At 31.0% G+C, this 10,758-nt stretch overlaps 1 long non-coding RNA gene across 1 annotated transcript; it reads left to right on the forward strand.

The window, feature by feature from the left end:
- Window positions 1-570: 570 nt before the first annotated feature.
- Window positions 571-1,449, forward strand: LOC104879803 (uncharacterized). The gene is made up of 2 exons (XR_786220.2): window positions 571-646; window positions 800-1,449. It is a non-coding gene; the product is annotated as an uncharacterized LOC104879803 (long non-coding RNA).
- The last annotated feature ends 9,309 nt before the right edge of the window (window positions 1,450-10,758 follow it).

A 10,758-nucleotide genomic window follows, 5' to 3' on the forward strand; every position in this document is an offset into this window, starting at 1 on the left:
TTTATATATAAAAAAAACCATTTAAAAATTTGAAGTATTAAAAAAAGTTTATATCTCAAATTTTAAAGTTGACATTATTTTTACTCAGACTCAATTATAATCTATTTAAACTTTTGTGTGTGCTTCCACTTATAATACTCATCCAAAAAAATTAGTGACGAAAATAATTATTCAAAGAAAAACTCTAATTCAACTCTCCAAAAAACAATTTTTGAAAATAATTTTTTAATTTTTTAATTTTATTTTTAATTATATAATTTAAAAAATAATAATTATGAGAAATAAATTAAAAAAATAAAAGATATTTTTTGAAAATATTTTTCTTATTTAGAAGAAACATAGAATTGTTTTAAAAGAAAATTCCTAACCAGACCTAGAATTTCCAAAAAACACGGCAACGCCTTTTCACTTGAAAAGCGCTCTAGCCTCTAGGCTCTAGCATATTCTCACAGTGTACCGGACAGAGTTGACCGGGCCATCCAGTGGCCCATCTAAGTTGCTTTTCTGACATGGTGGGCCCTGGGCCTGTTCGTGACAGGCCCACCTTGACAGCCCACTGCCTAACCCAACTTTCCCTACATAAACCCAACACCCCCTCCTCACTTCCCTCTCTGAGAAAAGCCATTAAGTGAAAGCCTCTAAAAAGGTATGCCAAAAGAGAAAAAAAAAATCTCTCTTTCTCTCGTAATCTTTCCCTTCCACAATCCCACAATTCTCACACTATGAGTCCTGAATTATGGTTTTCTGATCATATATATAAGTATACTTACCAGGGTTTTTCTTCAATTTTCTTTTTCAGGTACTATGAGTGATGCTGCCATCTATGAAAACCCTATGGTCGACAACTACTCAAGGGAAAGAAAAAGTGCTCATGGATGGAGCCATGGTTGAGATTCAGATCAGAATGGGAAGTTTTTTGGCATTACTAGTGATAAGGTGGCATTAATTTGGCGCTATCCTACCTGAGCTTATTAAATTAAGTGTTATGTTGTTATCCCTTTCCCGGTTGTGTTTCCTTTTGTTCGGGTCATTACTTCTTCTTGACCTTGTAAGACCTTTTCTTGACCTTGTAAGACCCCGGGCAAAATCCGCTATCCTTATTATATCAGTCGAGAAGGACTTCCTATTAGACACTACTGATAAAGAGTTCAATAATCAATACTTGATGTCCCCAACCTACTCGTCATCTCCTTCATTGCCTATCCCTCCTGAGCTGTTTGAATTACACTACCAACTTGAAAAAACCCTTTCTAAGTTCTCATGGAAGGACTGCAACTCTTATTTGATTAGGGTCTTAAACATCTTATGCCTATAGCTTTTTTTTTTTTTGGGTTCTCATGCAGGCCAAGAAAGTTGTTTCTTTCTCGTTATGTAATTTTTTTTTTCTTTGTAGTGGAAGCTTTTATCTATGATCGAATCATATCTTCATACACTGTGTTATTGGTCTAATCTTTTTGCTTTTTTTTTTTTTTAACTTTTCGTTTTCCTTTCCGAGCTTATCACATTCATGAGGTGGTAAGAACTTCACTGTACTTACTGTCTTCTTTTTTTTCCTGTGAGTATTTGTCTCAGAGCATGTGCTGCAATTTCATGTGGCAGTGGGTCTTTTTCACAAACCCACCAGCTATTGTCCCATTAATTCTTTCTTTTCAGTCTTTTTTTTGGCCTTCTCGATGGACTACACTTGGTCATGGCATATCTTCAGAGTTCAGACCACTGAACGTACCACTACTGCATATTCCTAAAGACATGAGGAAAGGGCCAGCTGATGAGCTCACCCATCTCTTTTAGTACTGTAAATGAGACAAATTCCCATGCTTGATTACCAAAACGCATCACCCATGGTTTACTTTTAAGTAATTAAAAAACAAAACTAAAGGGTATATTCACAAATTTTTTATATGGGTTTGAAAGAAAAAGCCCCAGCAGAAACCATTAGGGAAAGAACCAAAATTTTTATGGTAAGGGAAAATAATATACAACAAAATTATTAAAATGTCAATAGTGCAGTATGATTGAATTACAGACCAAGTCACACTTCTGAAAGGGATGGAACAAAAACTGGCGGGCTTGCAAATCATTCTTTGTGGTTTTTTTCTACTTTTCCTTCTGATAATCTCAACATTACCCAATTTAGACCCCCTTGTCTGCTGCAAGAATCTCATGTTAGTCCTGAAAAGATTCACCCACGTGGTGGGCCATTTTCTTTTCCCCTGAGAAAACAACTTGTTTGATATAGTTTTTATCCTTGTAGCCCTGTTGAATATTACCAAGGGACACCTGCAAGAATCTCAAAAAAGATGCCTGGTTTTTCAGAGATGCCCATTGTTTCCTTTAGGCTTTAGCATTAGAGGAGGTGATGACCTTCCATTTATTCTTTGGAGGCTTACTTTCCAAGAAATAATCTGGCAGTCCCATGTCTCAATCATCTCATACAACACACACCCTGTTGGTGTGTTACAGTCACAATGATATACATGGAGTCATTCAGATGTGCAGTAGAGACCATCTTTTCTAAGATTCTTTGGGTTTTGGCATTTCTTCTACCACATCTACCAAATAGAACTCAAACAACTATATAATCTTTCAAGGGAAAAAAAGCTATAAAGGATTTAGGTTATGATTAAGGCGCCCATGAAGTCCTCACACCCATCAATTTTCTTTACAAGAAATGATGGTGAGGCTGAGAAGTGATTACAAAGGTAAAAAAAGAAGGAAAGATTAAGACATGATTCAAATTCAAGTCCTCTTTTTAGCTTGATGCCACTAGGGTTTGTCTCCATACGTAGGTGGCTACCTCCCCCACACCATCTTCTCAGACACTCATGACAAGGCACTCAATTATGGTGCGTCCTTCATCTTCCGGCCACTATATGAGCCATGGGGTTTGATGGACTTTTTCCAAGTGTAAGGCACATGAAAGAGGTCATCTTTTCAAAAGCCATTTCCACCTTTTGGGTAACATACGAACATGGGGGTGAGCCATTTGACTATATGCGCAAGGAAGAGATAAAAAAATGTGTCTCCCGGGGTTGGATTTTTTGTCTTGAAAAGGGAGAAAATGACACTCCCATAACACTTCCAATCATCTCCCCTATACCCTAAATATTGGATCTAACCCCACTCAATGCCCCTCTTGATGTAGCGGGGTGCCGGGTACCCCACCTACTGTTTGGAGCAATATGTGTCGAAAGGAGGTCCCCTTTTCCCATTTTCGGATGGTCGACACGTCCATTGATTACCACCAATTATTTCTTTCCTTTTTTTTTTTTTTTTTTCAAACCATACGTAATTCTAATCGCTTTCATTTTCGTAGGAAGATTTGTTTTGCACTGGTTTAATTCGAGGAATCCAAAGTTGAGCTATTCCAATTCAGTAGGTGAGAGTGTAAGTAGGGTCCCACGTGGGTGGGGACCGTGGGGTTGCATTAAACCAGTTTAGTCAGAGGAATCCTAGGTCCAGTTATTCTAATTTCAAGCCATTACTGCCTGCTCAAATAATTCTCTTAAATTTTAACATTTTTTTTTTACCATCATGTTTGTAGGTATTCTATTCGATGTGAAGAGGTAATAATACTAAGTTACAAATTTACAATATATCGTGCTCTAGTGAACATACATATAGAGAAAAATTATAAGGGTATAAAAGTAATTTCACATTCCGATAATTAAATTTGTATGATGAAATCTATACCATTAGATGAAAGTGTAAATAAATATAATTCAAAAACAAAAATAGAAATAACATGAATAAATGAGACATTTATGGCGTCTTTTCATATAATCACTCATATTTTCTTTGATTCCATATTATAATGGTAGGCATCATCCATGATGTAATCACGAGCGTAGCATGGTGAATGCATCTGATTGTAAAAGCCAGGGTGGAGGGAGGGAACACTATAGTCCACCCTCACCTGGCCAAATGAATTTATGCCTCAATGGGCCCACTGAGTACAATTGGGCCCTGTATTAGGCATACAGATGGATTAGACCAGGCCTGACAGGCCACAAGGACCTTTGGCCCTACTTTTTAATGCTAGAGGGTCGACAGAGACGAAAAATGTCTATTAGAAAGAAGTGAAAATGGAAATCGGATCTATAAGAAAAGTGGGTGGTTTGTGTCTTCATTTTAGTTTGGCTCGGCTCGCTCTGTTGTGGGTCTTGAGCATACTCAGCTTATATCTAATGGGCCCACCCAACAAAATCCACTTTGTAACCTATTTGGGCCATGTTTTGGCTAGTGCTGTGATGGGCTAGCTCGAGTGTGGCCCACAGATCTGGCTTCAGGCCTTTGTGGCCCTATCCAGCTTTTCCTATCCAAACATAAGGGGCCGTTTGGAAGTGATTTCGATGATGAAAGTGCTTTTAGCTTGTAACACTTTTTATTAGTAGTATTTTTATCATACATCTTGTATAATACAATCCACAAAAAGTGATTTGATAATGTTTTTGATGATATATTATATGACAAAAAATTAATTTTGAAAAGAAATACCAATCAAGTATTTGTCTAAGAATTGCTTCTAAGTTATTTCCCAAATTTTAAAAGTGATTAATCAAATTTTGTCAAATATTTAATTTTTAAAAAGTGTTTCTAATCTTTTCACTATCATTTCCAACCAAATAGATCATAAAATTGGGAGTGGATGTGATTGTAAAGCCAAAATTTACCCTCTTACAATTTACTTCATAACAAAATTAATTATAAACCAACAAATAAATTATTTGTTTAAAAATATAAGTACCAATTCTTATTAAGGCACAAATTGAAAATTATCTATTAAGAGTAGTCAAATATGATGTATTAATTCTAACTATTAATTCTTATTAAGGCATAAACTAAGACTAGTCAAATACGATTTATTAATTTTCTCTAAATGTTAACTTTAATTAAGAAATAATAATATATAAATTATCGAAGTATGATATTTTTAATCCCTATAAGTTGGAACCATTCCAAAGTCCTTAGGCACAATTTAGAAAATAATTTTAGAAGACAATTTAAAAAGTAGAAATTAGAGATGAGCTTTTCAAGGGAGATTTAAAGTTTTTTGAAATTTTCAAAGAAGGCTTCAAATTATCTTCGAATATTCAAAGTTTTTAAAAAAAATCTTCAATTTTTTCAAAGTGTCTTCAAAATGACAATATCTTCAAAGCTTCAAAATTGAAATTTGCAAATTACTTCTTCCATGATCAAGTTGGTCAAACCCTTGTTTGACATTGTTTAATTCAAGACCTAAGTCATATAAATGCTTAAGTTACATTAAGTCCCAAGTTTACCCAAAACCCAAGTTTGTCAAGGTTCAATTTTAATTCACATTGGGGCTTCAATTAAACAAAAACCTAGGTGACAATAAGGTCTAAGTCATACAAGGCTCAAGTTAAGCCAAGACTCATATCACATTAAGTTAAATCCAAGTTAACCTCTCATGACATCAAATCTTTTACATGTTGGGAAGTGTTTCAAATTTTTAATCAAAATAAATTTCTTTGTTGTAGAAGGAATACTATATAAAAAATTCCCTAAGTTTATATGTGCTTATAATTAGATCGAATGAAAAAAGTTAGTAGAAGTATCTCTATAAATATTCTATTTCATAAGGTAAAAAAAAATTATGAAAGAGATGTGGACTGATGAAGACTATACGTGATGGTGAGGAAGAGAGCAAGAGATACCCGATAGAGTAAGATCACTCACTATGATGTAAATATGAGATAGAATAAGAGACATTCGATGGAGCAAAAGGGCTCATGGTTTAGGATAGAGATATAAAGAGTGGAGAAATGTGAGATATTTCGAGACTCAATAATCATATTTGTTTTTATGCTCTATAATATTTTTTTTATCATATAGTGGAATATTATTTCTCACACATGAAAGTAGATATGGTTGATTGAACTGTGCTAATAACTATTGTACCTTTGCGTATGAATTGTTTTATTTTATGCTCTTCTATTAATATATTTAAATTAAAACTTCTGCTGACCTAGCAAGTAATATTAGAGCTTCAAGTGGTACAACAGGTGTTATTAAAGCTTTTGTTGGCCGAATGAGTGGTATCAAAACTTTGGTTAAAAATGTTTGAAAGAACCTTGATTGAAAATGTCTAAACAAGCCTTGTTTGAAGATTTTAGGAAGAAAAAAAAAAAAAGAATAGAACATAAAAGAGGATTGCAGAAAAGAACTTTTGTTAATGTGAAGTTAATTATCCTCTTATCAGAATGTAATAATATAAAAAATAAGAGAATTGTGATGCATGACGAAACCATGGTGCAAGAAGGCATGAAGGAAACAACGGTATAAAAGGAGAGCAACATGTACAAGGAAACCATATATCATGGAGAGATGGAAGATTGAGTTAATGAAATTTGATTTATAGGGGAAATTATTGAGAAGTATTTCAAATTTCTAATTAGAATAAATTTCCTTTTGTAGAAGAACTACTATATAAAATATTTTTTAAGTTTATAAGTTGTTGTTATTAATTTTCTTATTGAATAAGGAAATTTACTAAGAATATCTCTATGCATATTCTAAATTATGAGGAGGAAAAGTTATGAGAGAGATATGAGTTTATGAAGACTGGATATTGGTGAGGAAGTGTACAAGACACTTAGACCAAAAGGCGTATGGTTTAAGATATGAATACAAGGAGTAAAGAAATGTAAGGTATTTTGAAACCTAATAATAGCATCTGTTTATATTATTTGTAATATTTTTTTATTGTATATTAGAATGTTATCATTCATTTATAAGTATAGATGTCGTTGGTCGAACCACATTAAAACATTTTGTATCTTTGTGTATGATTTGTCATTACAAAAAAAAAAAAAAAAAAAAACCAATTTTCTTTTCTTTTTATCTTATCTTATCAATATCTTAATAAAAATGTAACTTTTTGTCTTATCAATTTTTAACTTTATTACAATATTCAAATATAATTTTTCACACAAAAATAAAATCAAATTAATTTTTGCAAATTTTGAATAACTTTTTTCTTAAAAACAATCCAAACTACATCACTTTCACATGATTTGGACAAGACATGAATGTATTATACATTAACAAATATTCCATTAAGAAAAAACCAAATATAACTTAAATAGTTTTGATTCTTATTGAACATGAATTGTTACTCAAAAATGAAACTAAAAACATAAAAATCACTTAATTTGGATATAATTAAACAGTTTAAATACATAAGCTTTATTGATATTTAAGTCGAATTCAATTCTATTTAGATTTCAAACAAAAAAAAAAAGGAAAAATTAATACTACCTAAGATTTGAGTCAAGTTCTAGGTAGGTTTGATGAGAAATTTAAAAAATAAAATAAAATAAATTGTCCTTTCAAAGTAATTGTTTTAAAGACTATTTGAAAAAAATGAAGTATGAAAAAAGTTTTATTATCTAAAATTTTAAAAATTAATTTTTAATAATACAAGTTAAATTTACATTTTTAATATAAGAGTTATTATATTTTTAAACACATGATATAAAGTATACATAAACTAAAATTAAGATAAAATTTTGAAATAATTTTAAAATATTTTAGGGTTTATTTGATAACCATTTTTAAAAACGGTCTTTTATTCTTAAAAAAAAATGTGTTTGACAATAAAAAATTGTTTTCTATTTTCTATTCTTAAGAACAGAAAACACTATTTCTATTTTTAAGAACAAGAGGTATAATATTTTTAAAGAACATCTTTTAGTTGTTTTCATTTTTTTTAATAATTATTTAAAAAAATAATTATACAAATATATATAATTATTAAAAATAAAATAATAGATATAAAAATTATTTTAAAAATATTTAAAAAAAGTTAAAAAATGTTTCTAAACAGACTTTTATTTTATAAAATATTAAAGAATAATTTTTAAAAACTATTATTGAAAACTGTGTTTCAAAAAAGGTTACTAAACATAACATTACTTTTTTCAATATTTCTTATTAATTAATCAAGCAAAGAAATTCCTATCCCTTTCTACTTGTACCCATTTTTAGTATTTCTTAATATTCAAACAATCACATGATTGTCATGGATTACTTTTGAATGCTGATTGTAACAACTAATAAATTTTTTATGTGAGTCAACAATCACACTAAGTGGATGATTGATAACTTCACAAAAATAAGGTTGAAAGATAATGACAAGACGTGTAAGTTATGAGGGGAGAAGAACAAGTCTTAGGGGCCAAACATATACTTGTAATTAGTGTGTACTCTTGAGTGATTCCGATGATCATGTGCTCAATCTGGAATTCTCAGGAGGGGTCTAGAGTTTTCTACATAACCAGCTCAGAGCTTGAACACTGAACCAATTTTTGTGCTTCAAATACAATAACCATCCAAAATGCAAACACCCAAAAGGAAAGAACGTACGTTTAAATTTTTTTGAATGGTCATGCTTGAATTGTCCTCTCCGAAGATGTACACTACCTGTTTGTCGTTTTGCCATTCGCAACAAAATTATTTGTATCATTTCAAAAGAGCTTTGTCTCTTCTTTGCAAGGTCTATTGATCTATTTGGTACATTGGGCCGGACCCAATCTACTCACAATCATGCATCAAAGACCGGCAGTATGGTTGGCAAGTGGCTTTTGAGTCCCACATGTATATCCTACGTTGGATTGAGAAAAAGATTCCCCACACGGAATATAAAGAGAGTTTCTCTTAATCATATAGACGTGGTTTGAACTACAAGAACTTATTCAATCTAAAATGATTGATATCAATATAAAAGAAAACAGGTCATTATAAATTATATTAAAACTTAGGCACTTTAAAGTCATAAAGGTTCGTTGGACTCAAAGCTGACAATACCCTTATTCATCATGCTTGAACCAAAGCAAAAGTCATGATATAATGAAGGGTTCTAAAGTTGTAAAAGTATATTAGATAAAAAGGCAATGATATATGTATCCATTGAGCTTGAATCGAAGTGAAAGTTATGGAATAATGGAAGACTAAAAACTCATTGGGTTCAGAGTCGATAATATTCGTATTCATAATGCTTGATTCAAAGCAAAAGTGATGCTATGATGGAGGGCTTTAGAGCCGTGAGGGTTCATTGGTTTCAAGGCCGACAATATCTATATTCACTGTGGTTGGACTGGAGTGGAAGTCCTGGTATAATGGAGGGTACCATCATGGATAATGGATTCTCATCGTCACATTTGAATGACTTCACTGGAGGTAGTGGCATTGGCCTTTACCCATATTTAAAGGTGAACCACGCATTCTATGAAAAAAGTCTACCACTAGGAAGATTACATATTTTACGATTTGCTATTTTTCTGATTCAATTTTCATCTACTGTTATCACTTTTGGATGGAGAAAGGTTGGTACGATCGTTGACCGTCTTTTGTGCAGGATTACACACTCAAGCTATGACACTAGGCAAGTCCACTTAGTGAGCTATGGGAGGATTCATCCTTCCAACACATTCTTTTTAACTTTTCAAAAGTCAATCCAATTTTCTATCTCCTTTTCCCTTTAATAACAATCCTAATCTCAATGCAAACTACAATACTAGTTTATAATAATAAAGCATTTTTAAAGCATTCAAATAGAACGTGAAAATAAATAAATGAGACTAGAAATGGATTTTGGATTTATTTGAGAATATTTTAAAAAATAATTCCCAAAAATTTTTTAAATAGTTTTTAGAAATAAAATTTTGCATTTGAGTTTACTCACAACATCTTATATAAAAACAATTGAAAACATCTCAAATTTGTTTAAAAAACAATCTATTTTTTAAAACAAATTTCTAGAAACTTATTTTCTACTAAAAATTTGTCAAATATATTTTTTTTCTTCTAAATTATGAAACCTATTTTCAAGAACAAGTTTCAAACAAAATCTTTAGTCTTATTTAGTAATTGTTTTTTAAAATAGTTTTGAAAAGCAGTTTTTGAAAATAATTCTTATTTTTAATATTTTTAAAAATAATTTTTATATTTAGTATTTTATTTTTAATCATTCTACATAAAAAAAAATAACTGAAAACATCTAAAATTTGTTTAAGAGAAAGTAACCTATTTTTTAAAACATATTTTCAATTGCATGTTAGAAATTTGTCAAATACAATTTTTCTTATAAAAACCATAAGATTGTTTTGAATATCAATTTTCAAAATGCTTTTGTTTTCTTCTTTTATATGGTATTGTGATTCACTTTCTTCCTCATTCCTATTCATACAGGAGTATGAGAATTCACTCCTAACCATAAATTAACAAAATTATAAGACATTTTTAATCAAAATTCAACGATGACCAAGTAATGGGGTGCAATTATTTGAGTCATTTGAGCTTAAAATCATGTAAGGACATATAATAGACAAAAAAAAAAGTCTTAATTATGTAAGATTAGTTTTTGAATTTGGTGGTCCACAACTTATTTTCAGCTTTTGGCCTTGATTAAGTAATGGAAGGCCACCCCATGTGTGGGTCTCATTCAAGTTGGTTAAAGGACACAAACATGAACACAACTACATATTTTTATATGTTTTCAGTAGAACTAACTTTGTTGTTGTCCGCTTGTGGATGTCTTTACCTTGTCCATTCTCATTCTTCTTTTTTTAGGGCTAATTTACTCTTTTGTGACTTAAATAATTTCATTCTTAACTACCTTCTAGTTTAAAATAATACCACCTAAAATATTTTAAAATTTTTTAGACGGCACAAAAAGTCTTAAATAATTCCATGAAATTCGACTAAAGGGTCCATAAATTTTTTTTTTTAAAAATG

The sequence above is a fragment of the Vitis vinifera genome, chromosome 7 (genome assembly GCF_030704535.1).
Source record: "Vitis vinifera cultivar Pinot Noir 40024 chromosome 7, ASM3070453v1".
NCBI lineage: Eukaryota > Viridiplantae > Streptophyta > Magnoliopsida > Vitales > Vitaceae > Vitis > Vitis vinifera.